The 17783-nt window shown below is 34.9% G+C and overlaps 1 long non-coding RNA gene across 1 annotated transcript; it reads right to left on the bottom strand.

Moving 5' to 3' along the window:
- Nucleotides 1–343: 343 nt before the first annotated feature.
- On the bottom strand, nucleotides 344–3977 carry LOC107019023. The gene is made up of 2 exons (XR_001456721.2): nucleotides 3098–3977; nucleotides 344–653 (listed from the first exon to the last, which is right to left on the bottom strand). It is a non-coding gene; the product is annotated as an uncharacterized LOC107019023 (long non-coding RNA).
- Nucleotides 3978–17783: the final 13806 nt, after the last annotated feature.

The raw sequence follows: 17783 nt of genomic DNA, 5'->3' as shown, positions 1-17783 counted from the left end.
CGAATTTCTGACGTAATTTGTTCTATTTATTTCTGCGGTTCTTCTCCAGTGGGTTCTATCTTGATACTTTTACCTTTTCCCATAGCTGTGATCTTGCTCTTCCTGAGAGGGTAAAGTAGTGTTTTAGGATTTGGTGATAAGATTTCCCTTTTGGTTGAGAAATTTGAGACTCGAGAAATCTGGTCGGACATTTTATAATAGTGACTATTGTATATTTCTTGAATTTTCTGGATAGGAGTGAGTTAGCGATGCCCTTATTCAAAGCAACATATCACATAAACAGTTAAAAACACATATATCACGTCCTAATCATGCATGTGACCTTTTTGTGGCAAGGGTAGGCTTCACAATTTGAGGGATGTATACGTCATTTGAAACATTACATTGCACCAAAAAACCCCAAATTATACAAAATTTATAAGTAAACTGAATGAGGATACATAGTAGGCGAATGAGATACAAATAATTAATCCCACGCAGGGGTATAATCATAAACTATGCCTCCATGAATAGTTTTTTGTTCTTGACTTCTCATCTGCAAATGTACACACCTTTTGATGGAATAGTAGTCGGTATAACTATTTCTTCAACTAGAACAAACTAACAAAGTCCCAACCCCAAGGAACAATGGTGTGAAAAATGACGTATACAACCTACAAAATTAACACACAAGCATGAGCATCCGTTTAGGCCGAAGGCCCTTCTGAACTCAAGGTGGTCTCTCTAATGGACCTAGCACTCCTTCGGTGTTGGTCATCTTAGACCGATGCGCTACTTTCAGAATTTGGTTTCACTATCTTAGTTTGACTAGGAGCGGGTTTCATTTATAGTGGAATAGTTACCCAAGCGTACTACTTGGGCTGGGACAGTTAACGACTGTTGACTACCAAGTAGCCAACTACATTCGTCAGGGTGCCCTGAGAAAGATTTGGTTAATGAACGACTGCGAACCCGCATTATCGTCCTTTAAGTGATGAATAAAAATAATCTTCGTTTGACGGAAAATGTTATGTTATGAAAGTGCAACAGTTTAATAAAGCGATAAGTAAACAAATAAACAATTGATTTCACATAGCCAAAACATAATAGTTTTAAGGTTACAATACTTCAAATTCTTCAGCAGAGTTCCCATTTATGTTTTATTCTGAAAGAAAAATTTTGTAAGTTTTTGACTTTTTTAGAGTCACCACTTAATTTTTAAAGAAAAAATCAAGAAAACTTGGTTTTCAATAGATTTAAAAAAGAAACCTAATGAAAACTTTAAAGGGGTGTTCGGGGATTCTTATTTATATTATAGGAAGGTTTTTACGGCACCTAAAATATTCGCTAACGAGCGATTATCCGATAATAACTTGTTTGGCTAGAAGTCTAACTTAATAATAGTTTGAATTGGAAACTATTTGTTTGGAAAATGAAGTTTTAACTTTATTATCCAAGTAAGATTTGCCTTGTAGATTTCTTTATCCTTTTAAAATCTATTTAGACTTGATCCAATTTTATGTCGATAACATTTCGGTTTTTTGCAGGTTTTTGGATTCTTTAACCTAAAAATAGCGATAAATAAAGCCAACTATATGAACGATAAAAGTAAAGAGCGGGAGAGAGATGTTGGGCCCAAACCCAATTTCTATCTGCCTCGACCGGTATTTGGACTCGTTTCTATTTGGGTTTTTGACCCAATTTTCACCTATCTTAAACTAAAAAGATATAATAATGATAAAGAAAACAACAAGGGCTTAGTCCCCCGAATGATAAAATACAATATTTAAAATTATTAATTTGGTTTAGATTGCCCCAGAATGATAAAATACAATATTTATAAATATAAATTGTGATTCTCTAGCTCAATCTTTCGAATTTTCTCGGCTTGTACGTGGAATTCATGAGTTGACTCGAAAGGAAGAAATTTGGGCCTACGTGGCCCAACTCAAAATATGAGGAAGAAAATGAGTTCTTGACTAACTATGGCGAAATTTACATGCGAGAAAAGAGAACGGGAGTTAGTGTCTAATAATAGCGTTTGAAATCATGACTTAATGATAAAAAATATAAAATAAATAAATAAACAAATAAAATTTTTACATCAACGGGAATGAGAACTTAACTCCTTCGCTTGATGTATTTAATGGTTAGAGCCAATAAATGGTAAATTTCAAATAGAGAAGAATGCCATTTTTTATTTTGGCCTAATTTATCCAACCAACCCATATTCTGTGAATAAGGCAATGAACAAAACCCACAGCTTCCAAAGCATTAAACACACTGCCGGAACACTTATGTCCTGCTTTAATAGACCAATTTGATAGAGAAAACAAATGCTATATGGGAACTTAGACAAACCCACAACTCACTTCACATTATGACAAAGAGGAAGTAACAGGCTTGTTGAACATAAAAGATCAAAATATGGTTGGAGCATACATCATTCAAAACTATGGCTTAAAATTAAAACCTTTTGAAATGTTGAGACCCAAAACCAAGAAGTAACAGTGAGACCCATAATTATTCTAATGTAACACTAAAGATTATGGACCAGTGAACTATCTAGGACTTATTAATAGGAAACAAAAGATAACAAAAATAAACAGGCTATCAAAACCAAACAACCGGCAAATAGTGACTAAAATTTAAGCATTAGCATACACACGATAAACTACACTCATTGTAAGATATTCATGATAAGAACAAATTTCAGATCATTTGGGAAAAAATAGCACATATATAAAAATTCGAACTATAATAAGATCTCACGAGCTATTCTAGATAGTCACAAAAATCAGTAATCTTGATACTTGAATACCATATAAATAAAACAATACAAGACCAGCAACCTCGCTCAACGAATTTGGGAAGAGAACGACGGTCGGAACTCTCCGATGGAATGGAAAAGAAACACCAACATAAGATATAAATATACAAAGCTTTGACTTAACTAAATCATGGACTCAAATAGGAACACATATATCCTATTGAAGCATCAGAAATTCCGCGATGGTTAAAATCAAGATAATCATGGAAAAAAGATTTTTTAACATTGAAATATTATTTCGAAAAGGGAAAAGAGTCTTGAAGAATATTTTGAGGAAATACACAATACCTTTATCCGAGCAGCAAACCAAGACAGCAGCGAGCTTGAGGAGGCAGCAACTTCCACACAAACGGAATGCCACTCCGAAAATGTTGACGAACAGTGAAAATGAAGCAGGGATTCGAACAAAATTAAACTCCCATCACCTCTGCCTCTCTTAGTGTATTTAGTATATAACTTAACTGTTCTTCCTTAAGATTTATGTATATTTCCTTTCTTCGAGAATCCAAACTCCAAAAGAGTCCAAAGTTTCAACTCCCTGGTTGTGTGAAGAAAAAGAGACTATATAGGCCAAGGATTAGGGTTATGCCAAAGGAAGGAAACAGATAGAATTCCCCCCCCCCCAAAACAAACCAATTCAAAATCCAAAACGCCTCAAACTTTCACAAATTTGGATGAACATCCTTTCTTTGAGGTTTCAACTTTACTACGAAAGAGTAAAAGAGGGAGAGACGGATGGATCTGCTCCCTTGTCCTTGGGATGAGACGTGTCTCGATCTCAAGGTCCCAAGGACAAAAACACGTGCTCCTTTGTTGCTGGAAACGTACTGCTAGGTCAGTCCTGCGAGGAAGAAAAGCAACATAGACACATCGTACTGTTCTCCTTTTCCTTCCGTTGCACCCGCCTTTGCTTCCCTCGTGGTTGATACGCTTCAAGGACGAAGAAAAGAAAACCAGGGAACGGTTGCTGCACGCGCTGGATTTTGTCGCTGCCAGAATTTGGTTTTGCTGGAGTCTCTTATTTTCGCGTTCAGTCACGCGAGGAAGAAGAGAATGCAACACAGGTCGGGTATTTTAGAATGAATGTGCTGATTTTTGGTGTTATTTGGAGTTGATGTGCGTATAGCTGATATTGCTTGGAGTGCTCTGGGTAATGGGAATGGGCTGGGATTTTAAAAACATAGATGGGCTGAAGGGTTAAGGGAATTTGGCTGGGTCAAGGGAGAAAATGGGATGGGATTAAAATGGAGGGGGTGGGGGGGATGCGAAAGTCGGAAAAATTATGGATGAAATTTCAATTATATTACTTAGAACTATCGTAAATGGTAAAATTAACTGAAAATATTTTAAATATATTTTAAACTTTATAAAATTAATTGTCTCTTTTATTATGATTTTTCAGGTATCAACTAAAGTGTCTCTTTTATTATGATTTTTGCTTGGCTGTCATACTTAGTGCATTTTTTGTACTAACACATATATCTTTAACATTTTCATAAAGTGTAGGTTCTGGTTATTTAGGTGTTCTTCTTCTATTGTTCAAAACATTGATTTACTAGTATAAAAGCTAATTGTGAGTCCTCATCGTTTGAGGATGAGAGTTCTTCATTTCTAGTTTCTTTCCTACATTCTCTTTTGAGACTATGTTGTAAAGGTTTCTGGCCCTTATTGATACTCGAATGTATTAGATGTATAAATGATACAAGTAGTCTTATGTTTACTTTTCAATAAGGACTTTGTTTGTATGTATAAAATATCTAAATTCCTCACAATTTTTCATATGTTTTATGTTATGAATTCTATGAGGTTTGTCTAAGGCTCTTCGGAGTCTTGTACACCATGTTACGTTTAAGGGGTACTCTTAGGACCTAACAAACATGATATTAGAGCACAACATTTTGGGATTGTTTTACAATGATTATCATAAACAACGTCTAGTAGAGTCTTGTTCATAGTGTGAAGCGCGCCACAATTATGAATGAGATACTATAAGATGTTAAGAAACTACCCTTCTTTCATTACTCTGAAGTTGTGCCATAGAGTTTAGCTCTATGAAATCCCCTTTCCTAAGACTTCTCTTGTGTCATTAGTAAATGAATACATGAACGGTGGATGCTAGAAGTGTGGAATAGGAGAATGTGAATCAAGGAATTTGCAAGGTAACCAAACTCCTCAAGTCAATCAAGCTCCAATAGATCTTCCAGCCATGACATATGTGGAGATTACAATTACCCAAGCCATGGTGGTTCATGCTCAAGCCGTGACAACTCAAGCCCAAGCTATGATGGCTCAAGATAATAGGGATTTAGGCCTCATGTTAATCCTAATGTCACTTCTACAGCTTCAAGATTGAGGGATTTTGCTAGGATGAATGCCCCCGAATTTCTTGGTTCCAAAGTGGAAGAAGATCCCTAAAGGTCCATTGATAAAGTTTGCAAGATAAAGATACTTGATTCTATAGGGGTATCTTCAGAAGGAGAAGGCCAAGCTAGATGCCTTAAAACTAAAGGATGTTGCTCAAATTTGGTAAGATCAATGGAAGGGTGAGAGACCAATAGGAGCATGTCCCATAGTTCGGGAGGTGTTCAAGGAAGCATTCGTTTGTAGTTTCTTTCCCCTCGAGTTGAGAGCCTAAAATTTCAAGATTTCATACACCTAAAACAAAGGAGTATGAGTGTGAAAGAGTATTACCTTAAGTTCACCCACCTATCCATATATGCTCCAACCTTAGTGGAGAACTCGAAGGCTAGACGAATAAATATGTGATAGGAGAGTCTGAATCGGTAGTCAATGAATGTCGCTCGACAATGCTTATGTCAAGTATGTATATTTAAAGTCTTATGGTCCATGCAGAACAAATTGAGGAGCAAAGGCTCCAGAAAAAGGATCGAGAGGCAAAAAGAGCAAAGTCTAATTAACAAGGTCAACCAAGGTTCAAAAAGAGGTCTTCCAACTAACATTCCCCAATGGTAAAAAAAGGATACGGTGTCTAAACCAAAATCTCAAGGAGGAAATGGAGGCAGTTCTTCTTTTGAAATATCTACATGTTCAAAGTGTTGGAAACAACATTTGAGTAAGTGCCTAGACATATGATTGCTTTTTTTGTGGAAAGAAAGGTCATAAGATGAGTGATTTTCCAACATTCAAGTCAAAGGGGAGAAAGGTCAAGCAAACTCTTCGTAGTGTTATGGAACCTAATACTCCAAAGTATGGTTGATTTAATGCACTCTGGTCTAGGTAAGATGAAGGATCCTTTCTGGATGAAAGCTCCGGTAAGTTGATAACTTCTTACAAATGTAGATGTTTTATTAAGTTTCCTATGCTACTTATTAGATTTTCAGGATAGCCCTAGTACGAGTTTACTCGCAAGGGGGAGATGGTATGCTTAGAAGGTAAGATTGTTAACCGTTATATTATTATATCTTTCTTTTATTCCTATTTCATATTGAGACGAGTAGTTCCGTATGGCCTATTTTAAGACTGGTCAACGGACCGGAACCGGTTCACCGAACCGGAATGAACCGGTACCGGACCGGACCGGAACCCGTTGACCGATACCAGGATGAATCGGACCGAAATTACCGGGATGATTCATCGGTTCCGTCCCGTTCCACTATATACCGGGATTGAACCGGAATGAACCGGAACGGACCGGGATGGAACGAGACGGGATAAACAGGACGATATTTTTTGGAATTACGAAAATATAATTTTTTTTTATTTTTTTAAGTATAAATTAATAGTTTTTAAATTTATACTATAATTTTTTACTTAAGTTTATTTTAAAGATATTTTATTAATTTTTTTGTGGTTGTTAAGTTTGCAAGTAAAGTCTAATAAAGTTTTCAAAATTTAAATCTTTTGAAGTTTATACTTTATAAGTTATTACTTATATTCATTAATATTTATTTGATAAGTTATATTTATAACTTGTATCTTGTAAATATTAAATAAATAAAATTTGTAATTTTAACAAAATTAAATTAAAATAAGGATAAAACAATTACAAAAATTAAAAAATATCAATTTGATTTATTTAAATTTGTAACAAATTACAATTTCAATTTACAACTATTAGTAGAGTACATAGCTTACGCAGCCACCTTCTAGGAAGGGTTCTGTTTCAACTATGTCTCGAATGTAATACTAATAGTTGTATAGTCCCGTAAATCCTCTTTCTAACTCAGCTATGGATTGATTGTGATCAACTTCTGATCTTGGTAAAGCTCATTGACGATCTTGAAGTTCGATGCCATCATCACTACCACATCCAATAGCTGAATCTATGAAAAGTTCAAATTGACTATCTAACTTTGGAAGTCCTTGATTTCTACGCTCAATATTTATCCAGTCTCTAAATAACACTGATATCTCCAAGCTGTCTTCTGCTAACGAATATCTGTGGTCTCCAATTTGAAATCTTGCCGCACTGAAAGCTGCCACCGAAGCTACTGATGATCCTTGAATTGCAAGCACATCCTTCACCATCCTACTAAGTTTTGGAAATTGATCTCCACGATTCCTCCACCAGTTCAATAGTTGCGGTATACCTTTATCGTTTGTAATATCATCCGTACCCTGTTCAAGATATTTAACAAATTCACATTTATCAGAAGAGTCAAGACCAAGTTTATGTTTCACTCGTCCATGAGCACCTACTTGATTCATAGACGTTTGAGGATTTTCAACATTATCTAAGAATGAATATTTATCATACATTTCTTTAGCAAAGAATTTTATACTATTTTGACATGTTACCAAATCAGGTTCTTCTTCAGGTTGAATATCTAAATTCTGATAAATGCATTAAACTAAAGCTTTTGCACCATATTCTTTATATTCGGGGTTGAAAAGAATTGCAGTTAAATAAATTTGAGGAATAGGAAAAAAATATTTCTTAAATTTTGTAATCATAACTTCAATAGCAGAGGTAAATAAAGTATTTGTTTTACAATCAGAAAAAATAGATGAAATCTCACATATGTGTATTAAAATTTCAGAAATAGTAGGATAATATATTCCAGAAAAAATTTTAGTAGCATCATAAAATGATTTCAAAAATATTCTAAGTTCATTTACTTCATCCCAATCACTATCATTAAGTTTTAATTTAGGATAAGCATTATGATTATTAAATAGCGTGGTAATAGGTTGCCTATATGCATAAGCAACTTCAAGCATATCATAAAAGGAATTCCATCTAGTTTTTACATGCTTCGGAACTTTTCTAAACGGAAGTTTAAATGCATTACAAAGTTCTTTAAATTGATTAATTCTACTACTACTATTCATATGAAAAATGTAAAAACAAGCATTATCAATTTTATCACAACTATTTTCAAATAATTTCACACCATCACTAACAACCAAATTTAATATATGCGCGGCACATCTAACATGAAAATCATATTTACTAATAGGACAAAGTCTAGGTTCTATCATATTAATAGCATTTAAATTAGCAGAAGCATTATCTAAAGTAATACTAATGACTTTATCACAAAGACCGAAAAAATCTAAAATTTCCAACACAGTAGTAGCAATATAAATTCCGGTTTTTTTCTTTTGACAAATTTTATAACCAATAATTCTTTTTTGTAAATTCCAATTATAATCGATCCAATGCGCAGTAACAGTTAAATAATCAAAACCATTAGGACTACGACCCATATCAGTAGTAATAGCAACTCTACAATCCATTAGTTCAAAATAGGAACGTAAATATTGAGAATGTTTTTCTTGAAATTCAAATATATCTCTTTTTACCATGCTTCTTGATAAACCTTTAAAACTAGGATTATATGTTTCAAGAATATATGCAATAAAACCCGGATGTTCTCCAAAACTAAAACGTAAACCACAAACAACAACCATTTTAGCAAAGTTTTCACGATCACGATCCTTGTTATAGGTTCGATGTGTACGAGGACCACTTGGGTTCGAAGTATTTAATTCACTTTGAACCATAATTGATCCTCTAACCGATTCTTCAACATTACAATTTTCAACAACTTCAAGAGAAGACATATATGCAAACCACTCTTTACTATGCTTGTTAATCAAATGTTTTTTTAATCCCCCCGTTGAACCTCCAGTCCCACCAGATGTATATTTAAAATATTGTTTACAAAGATTACATATCCTAAAAGTTTTTTCTTCATTCAAATAACAAAATTTCCACACATGTGATTTTAAAGAACGTTGTACCTTGGTCTTACCTCTAGTTGGAATAATAGGGCGACGAGTAGTTCCAACCGGAGGTGGAGCTTCAACACCTATACTATTGAGGTCGGGGCTAGTCGGTGTATCATCTAAATCTACTTCTTCATCTAAATTTAATTGTTCATCCATTTCCACTTCTTCATTTTCTTGATTAATACCATAATGTCTTTCATAGAGTTCATGGGAATCATAGGAGTATCCAAATTAATATTTATAGGACCGGGACGGGAAAAACTAGTTTAATTCACATGCGTAAATTCATCTGTATTCATTCTAACAAGAGGAATTTTAGATTTAGAAGAACTAGCACCTTTATTAGTTTTTTTGACTAAATTTTTTACTGATTCTACTAGACCTTTTTCACTTTCACTTTTTTTAGAAGACTCCATGATATAAAATTATAAATTACAAAATATGAAACTTAACAAGAACAATAATATAACAAGAACAACTTACAAGTTACAAATAATAAATACAAAAAATAAATATAAGATTAGAGAATGGAATGAAGTTACCAAACGTTTGTTTAATAACAAACGATTATAATGAAAATTAAAATATTGATGTCGAAACTTGAAATTTGAAGAAGATTCCTCCTCCGAAATACACCAAATGACCAAATGACCAAATGATATTAAGAATTTAGAACTGAATCTAATATTGAAAATTTGAAATTTTAGAATTTATAATCCGTAATTGCTAAATCTTATAAGTTATAAATATGAATGGAAATATATATTCTCTCAAAGACTCAAACTTATGTTTGTAAGTTGTAACTTTGTATATAAAATTTTTAGAAATCAATTCTAATTTATAAAACAAAAAAACTAGCCGCTTTAATTTTTTCCGTTTAAAATGACCGTTGGTCCGGGAAAAGGGTAGGGGCGGGGGGCCGGGCTGCAGCCTGCAGCAGTTAGCAGGCAGCACTGCANAATTTATAAAAAATATAAATATAAATTATATAAAATATAAATATAAAAAAGTTAATATATATTAAATAAAACGGACCAGAACCGAACAGGATCGGAACGGAACCGGAATGAACCGGGATGAACCGGTACCGGTACACCGGTACGAAATCACGGTTCCGTCCCGTTCCGTGTACTGGTTCAGACTATCCCGTCCCGTCCCGTAGGCAACCGAAACGGGACGAACCGGAATGAACCGGAACGGTACCGGTACGTCCCGTTCCGTTGACCAGTCTTAGCCTATTTCATGTTTTGGACTCATGTGTGATTTCTACATATGTTTGTGCATGCACGTTCTTGATAAAATTAATGTTTGATGAGAAGATGAGTTTTCACGGTATATGTCTCTCATGTTGATGTACATTTAGTACAAGTTGCCTATGTGCTTCATGAGATTAACTATCAAACATGCTTAAATTTTCTTTTGAGAGTAACTGCATAATTTTCTTATGTTCAGATTGGAATTCCTTGAGTTGGAGTAGATAGTTCCTGTGAAATCGAGAAAGGTTAAAATTTTCATACATAATGGGTGTTTGATGTAATTTCTGCTTACTTGTGATGCTGTGAGATGGAATTGATATTCCCTCCATGTTTTGTGCATTATTTAGATGTTTCATTCATTATGGAATGCTAGTCTTGATTCTTTAATTCTGATAGGTGTTTAGAAATTTCATTCGAGGACGAAAGTTACCTGGGGAGATATTGTTACGACTTTGAAAAGCTAGTGGGTGCAACTAGAGCCTTACGTGAAAGTGTAAGATTTGTATGTGTGAGTACCTAAGACAAGTTATTTAGGGGTTAAATGTCACGGTATGACTCTCCAAGAACAAATAAAGAGTACTTGAGGAGAACCCTAAAGCCTAACACCCAATACTCCACATAACAGCCCAAGCTGCAAAAAATTTGTGACCTACGGATGGGACCTACTAGGCGAAGATCCATCCACTCTTGGTAACTCTTGGTCATGGGTAAATGCCTCAAATTAAGGCTTCAGGTAATGACCTATAGACCAGCAGGACGAGTAGTAGGCCAACCTACAGATCGTAGGTCCCAGGCGTAGGTCATGCCTCCACAGTTTGCCAAGACTCGACCAAGGGCGAAGCATTTTAGGTAATTCCTTTTGAGATTAGTTTGGACTGAAGTCGTTTAATATTTGATTATTTTGAGTTATATAAGTACTTTTAACCATTAAATTACCTAAGATACTTCCAAAATCTCAACTAACCGAATCATAACCACCTTAAAACTTTTAAAAAATCTTCTCTCTAAAAACTCCATTGAAGAAGAAGAGGAAAGTCAGGTTAGGGCTTGGAGGAGGGGTTTTTTCACACGATTTTTATTGGATTGCTTCATCCAATGTATGTTAGTCTTCATTAATGGAAAGATTTCTTCCATGGAGTCCTCAAACTTTAAGTTTTCAAGCAGGGAATTCTCCAAAAACTACGGTTTTTACCCCAAGTATTGGATTCTTCCTAGAAACAATTTCATTAATTTTGTAATCATATTATGATTGAATTATTTCTTATCATAGTGTTTATGATAAAATCGTCCATGAGTCCATGAATCACCCTAATTTCTCAAATTGGATCTTAAAGTATGTGTATTGATGGATATTAGTAGACTTTTATGCAATTATGAATATAATGTATTTTTTTTACTTGTATTATGTATTAATTGAAGATTTTTTATGGTTTTGCTGTTTAATTTCCTCCAAGAAACCATGACCCCCCATGTCCGAAATTCTTGATTTTGTAAAGAAGGTGAATTGTGGTGAGATAAGTATAAGAGATTATGCAATAATAGTGGAATTATTTGATCATGTTGTCTCCCATGTTTAATTTAGTAAACATAAATGTGATAGGTTGAGTGTGATCCTTGATCCAAAAGTGGTAAAACACGAGACTTATGTTTAATTGTGCTTTCATGTGTATACTTTATTATATGAATATAATAATGATGTGATTATTAAAAGGCTATTCTTAATTATTCACTTGTGAATGATAATGAAATGATGTGTGAAGTTTTCTCACAATAAAGGGATTTTAAAGTTGAAAGTAAATTCTAACCTATTAAATATATGACCTATCTAATGAATGAATGTTGGGAAGAGATGGATTCCCTCACGTGAGTTGAGCCGGGTTATCAAGTAACAATTTGTTGTTTTCATAATAATGAACTAAAGTAATAAATTTAAGCGCTACATCGGGAATAATGGTAAGAAGCGAGTGGATATTGACATGAGATGGAAGCTCTCACATAAGTTGTAGTTGAGTTACTAGCAGCAATCTCTTGAGATGGATGCCTCACGTAAGTTGAGGCGGGGTATCTAGTAGTAATACACTTATCCCATTATCTATATGCCCTCATAGGTTATAGCTAATGGATCCATCTAAGCTAAATGTTAATACTTTTCGGTGTGGGTAACACCAAATTTCATAATTTTCTCACATTAACTCTGTCGGTTAAGGTTACCCCCACAATGAATGATAATTAACCATGGATCCTCAAGAATTCACTACTTAGTTTTGGTGGGGTATGGGACTTCATCCATGCATTGCACAAGTAGGCTTTGACAATAGCTATGATGTGTTCCTCAATGTATAATGTCTAATGAAACGTTGAATGCTTAACTTGTATTGTTGTTATGTGTTGTTTTCCTTAACATGACTTAGTCAATGTGAATGTTACTTGTGTATGACTATGAACTCAGGATGAGATTGAAGAATGGTAAGTATGTTTATGGTTGCCTCAAAGTGGTACTTAGTATGAGTGGTATTATGGGATGTCATTTCTACATTGCACAAGCATAACTTAGGCTAATCTAAGAGATGGTTCTATTATTGTATAATGTTTTACATGATTAATATTCTTGTGACTTATGTTTTTATACTAAAGCTGAATGATTATTCACAAACTTTTTAAATGCATGGTTTTTAACTAAAATGTCCTTTTTAGCTTTATTTTTGCATGACTATCCTACTTAGTGCATTTTTGTACTAACCCATATTTCTTCTACGTCGTCACAAAGTGTAGGTTCCAGTTGTTGAGGTGTGCTTCTCCTATTTCTCAAAGATATGTTTGAGTATTCTCCAAAAATATTGGCGGTTCCTCATGGTTCGAGAACGAGTGTTTTTCATTTCTAGTTTCTTTCCTACATTCTCTTTTGAGACTATGTTATAGAGGGTTGTGACCCTTATTGATGTTCTATTATATTAGATGGCTAAAAAGACAAGTAGATTTCCTTTTTGATTTTAAATGAAGACTTCGATTGTTTGGAAAAAGGTTTTAAGTTTCGTCTATTTTTCCTATGTCTTATGTTATGAATGATATGAAGCTTGTATAAGTCTCTTCGGAGTCTTGAACGACGTGTTATGTCTACTGGGTACTACTGGACGTAAAAAATTGCCTCATTTGGAGCCATTAGGCTTTGTAATCTCCATGATGCCACTTCCAATAGCTTAGCTTCTTGTTGATTGATAGATGAGGCTTGAGTTTGATAGTTTGGGCCTTAGTTCCGAAGTAAAAACGCTCTTAGAATCATATATCCTTAAATCGTCGTATTTTGTAGGTGTCGAGCTCTTTGATTCTTAGTGTGGAAGCTACTCATTAATTCATGTTTCATATCGTTAGGGTCGGAGTGATTTATTGATGACACTTATGTTTGGGGTACTCCTCTTGATGATCGATTGACCATTAATTCTATTTGTAGTTGGTTCACATTTATTAGTTGTTCAAGTCCCCCAATTCATTCAACTGGGCGTGGTTCAAGTCTTGGCTTTCTTAAGACATGTTTCAAGTCCACTTACACTTCTCCTTAAAACATGATTCAAGTCTTTGGTCATATTTATACGTGGTTCAAGTCATAGATTATACTTTAGCCTTGGTTTAGGTCCTTACCGCCCTATGAGTTCTTGATGAGATTTAGGCATATGTATTGGTTTAGTTCCAGTCCGCAGAATGTTTTTTGAAATCTTGGAATATTTGTAAGATTCTCTAATTCATTCTAAACTCTTCCTTCTGTGCATAGGATTATGGGAGTCCGCTTGACTTTTACTTTTTGTTTGCAAAAGCGTGTCCCCAGCGGGGTAATGGCAGCCTAGTCAGATTTAATTCATTATGATCCTTTAAATTGTATGTTAGTACACTCGCCTACATGCCTGCCATATTTCTTGTTCATATTTTTGGTAGTATTTTAGATTTTCAAATTTCATATTACTGTTACTTTTCTTGGTCAGTCAACCTATTGAGACCTAGTGGCTACCTATTGTTTTGGTACTCTTTCTACAATTTACATCTATTTTCGTGATATAGGTTCGAGCACCAACTATAAGTATTGACATCAAGATTATAGTAGTCTGATCCATAGATGGGGCTGAGCCATCAGACGATGTGATTAAATGTATGATTCTTTCATGTCATCAGCTCACCTCAACATTATTTGATCAATCTCCACTTATTCTTATGTAGTTGTGTATACTGTGTTCCGCGGTTAAATATGAGTTTGGAGCCCTTAGAAATGTCATTAGATATTTTGACCCTTATATAGCTGAGTCTTTAGCAGTTGATCAAGTACTTAGATCTTTCTTTGTGACACCCAGGCTAACTTTATATTTCTTGATACAGTAGATTTTGATATAATTCAGAGCATAGAGTGGTTATCCCCTTACCAATCGGTATAAGATTTATATGCCAAGACCATTGCCTTATCTATTTCTGGCATACCTATAGTGTTGTGGCAGGGTGTCTGTAGGCGTGAACCAACAAAGATTATCTCTTTTATATAGCCTCAATGGTTGGTTGCTTCAGGTTGTCTAGCCTATTTGGCAAACGTACAATATATTAGTAGGGAGAGCCCTTTAGTGAATTTGGTTATAATGGTTAGGGAGTTCGTAAATGTATTTCCCATAGACCAACATGGCCTCCCTCCAGAGCATGATATTTTTTTCCATTGACTTCAAGTCGGGTTCCCTTCCTATTTCAATTCAACCTTATCAAATGACACCTTTAGAGCTCAAAGATCTTAAAATTCATCTTGAGGACCTCTTAGGTAAGGGGTTCGTTCATTCTAGTGTATGGACTTGAGGTGCCCCTATTTTCTTAGTGAAGAAGAAGGACGGTTCAATTCTGATGTGTATTGACTAAAGGCAGTTGAGCAATGTGGCAAAAGATAACTATTATCCTATGCCTCGTATTGATGACCTATTTGATCATCTTTAGAGTACTGCAATGTTTTCTAAGACTGAATTAATGTCTGGTTACCATCAATTAAGAATTAGGGTAACACACATCCCTAAGATAACATTTAGGACTCGTTACGGCTATTATAAATAACTAGTCATATCTTTTGGGTTGACTAATGTCGCTGCAACCTTCATCAACTTGATGAATTGTGTTTTTAGGCTGTACCTTGATTCCTTTGTCGTACTCTTCATTGATGACATATTGGTATAGTCGTGGAGCCGTTATGAACATGACCAATATTTGAGGATGGTGGTCTGACTTTAAGAGATCAATGACTTTAAACCATGTTCTTAAAATGTAGTTTTTCTTTAGTCTATAGTATTCTTGGGGTACGTGGTGTCTAAAATGGGAATTATGGTTAATTTGGCAATGATCAAGACTATTTGTGATTGGGAAAAACCAAAATTTGTTATTGAGGTTTGTAGCTTCTTGGGGTTAGAGAGTTTCTACAGACAGTTTGTTGAGGTCTTCTTTACTATTGTAGCACCGTTTACTAGACTGAATTTCCCTTGTCCCTTTTGCGTAGTTGGAGGAGTGGTGAGTTGAGTTTTGCAAGCTCAAGGAGTTTCTTACCACCACTCCCAGTTTTACTCTTATACGTAGGATGCGTGATTCATTGTATATCACGATGTATCTAGGTTTGTTTGGGTTGTGTATTGATTCCGTGAGGTCGGGTCATAACTTATCCATCGAGGCACCTTAATCTTCAAGAGCACAATTCCCCACCCATAACTTGGAGTTGGAAGAGTGTTTTGCGCTTAAATTTTTAAGGCACTACATGAATGGAGTCCGCTGTGAGATCTACACAGATCACATGAATCTTTTGTACATATATGAACATGAGGGATCTTAATTCGAGGTAGCGTCGTTGGATTGAGTATTTGAAGGATTATGATCTCTCTATTCTCTACTTTTTCAGGCAAGGCCGATGTTGTAGTAGTTGCCTTGAGTTTGAAGGTGATCAATCTGAGTTCTCAACTCATTTGGGGATTTATTATCACAGTATACATGTCCTCAACACGTAATTTATACTCTAAATTGATATTTAAGGGAATATTTGTAGCAATCAAGGCTAAGGATAAAGGCAAGGAAATTACTAGGTAAAAAAGGAGTGAAAAAGTGAAGAAGTTGTAGGAACGCAATCCTAGTAATCACCAATACCACTCAGCAAACCTCCGAGTATCTCTTTAGCTCACCTAAAGTTCCAGCGTGCCAGCCTTGGGGAAGAACCCACTTAGTGATAGAAATAGACGGTTGGCTGACCATCGAACTACTGGACAAGATCGACATTGATCATCTACATTTAGAGAATTTCTGGACTAAGAGCCAAGGTAAATATGGATTGGAGTAAAGGGAGCGTCGCCGACCTGGTTGGCGATGCACGACTTATTTCGCCTAATGGCTCTGAAAGAAAAATTTTGGGAAACTATAAATTGAAATTTTAAAATGATCAGATAAGGATTCAAGCATTGTAGAAACTACATCTAGTTCTTTTGACTTTTCCATCATAGACTTTTGATGCATTTGAGAATTGGTTTTTAGGACTTTCAATTGGGTTTTTGAATTAATTCAATTCCAAACATAGTAGAGACTTGGAAACCATTAACTAACTGATGGCTAATATATTTGGTATTTTTTTTCCTTTTTATGACGTGTAGGTAAATTCTCAATTCTTGGGGTGTGATCATGTGATTTTTTGTTTAATTTGATTATGGGTTATTTTTTTGCTAATTTTAATGCTTAATTGAAGTTGGCTTCATTGATAATTGTGTGCCAATAGATAAATTGTAGTTGCCAATGCAATTCTAGCCAAGTGTTCTAGGTTAGCTTCAGAAAGTGGTTAGAGAAAAAATATTTTCGATTAATGATATACTGTTGTTATTGGGTTGATGTGGTTTTAGCTCGAGAGAGTGAATACAAAAATCTATATTCTACCTATCTATCGAGAGAGAGTTAATGAATTGAGGTATTGTGTTGTTTACATTATCATGTTTGTCGAGGTTCGAGAGAACTGACTTGAACTATAATAGTTTTTTATGAGAAAACTATTGCATCTATAGCCTAGCCTACCCAGTGAGATTGAACAATTGTAAGTGAATTTAAATTACCCATATAGAGAAATAAGTCTATAATCGATCATATCACGAAGAATACTTTGTACTTGTTGATTCAACTATTTTCATACTTTTTTTATTTTTAATTGACAAACCCATCCTCCAATGTAAAATTCGTTTTCAACCCTTTGATCTATCTAAATGTCTATGATAATTTCTGTTCCTATAAAAGATTCGACCACATGTGTAACTTTGTTACTAAATCAACTTGTATTGCTCCCTGAGAATTCTGTAACACCCCAGAAACTAGTAGGCTAATTTGGATCTTAACATGAGGGTTAAAGTCGTAAACGTAGCTCCCCGTACTTAAGGTACTAACCCCAAGAACCAACCATGGGTTCTTGAGGAAAACCCTAGAAAACTGCTTGTGCAGTGGACCACAGAGGGGATCCAAGCCTCAAGAGTCAATCCATGCATGTGCATGGGGTG

Source organism: Solanum pennellii, chromosome 5 (assembly GCF_001406875.1).
Source record: "Solanum pennellii chromosome 5, SPENNV200".
Classification (NCBI taxonomy): domain Eukaryota; kingdom Viridiplantae; phylum Streptophyta; class Magnoliopsida; order Solanales; family Solanaceae; genus Solanum; species Solanum pennellii.
The sequence above is the reverse complement of the archived record's forward strand: the minus strand, read 5'-3'. Positions and strand labels throughout refer to the sequence as shown.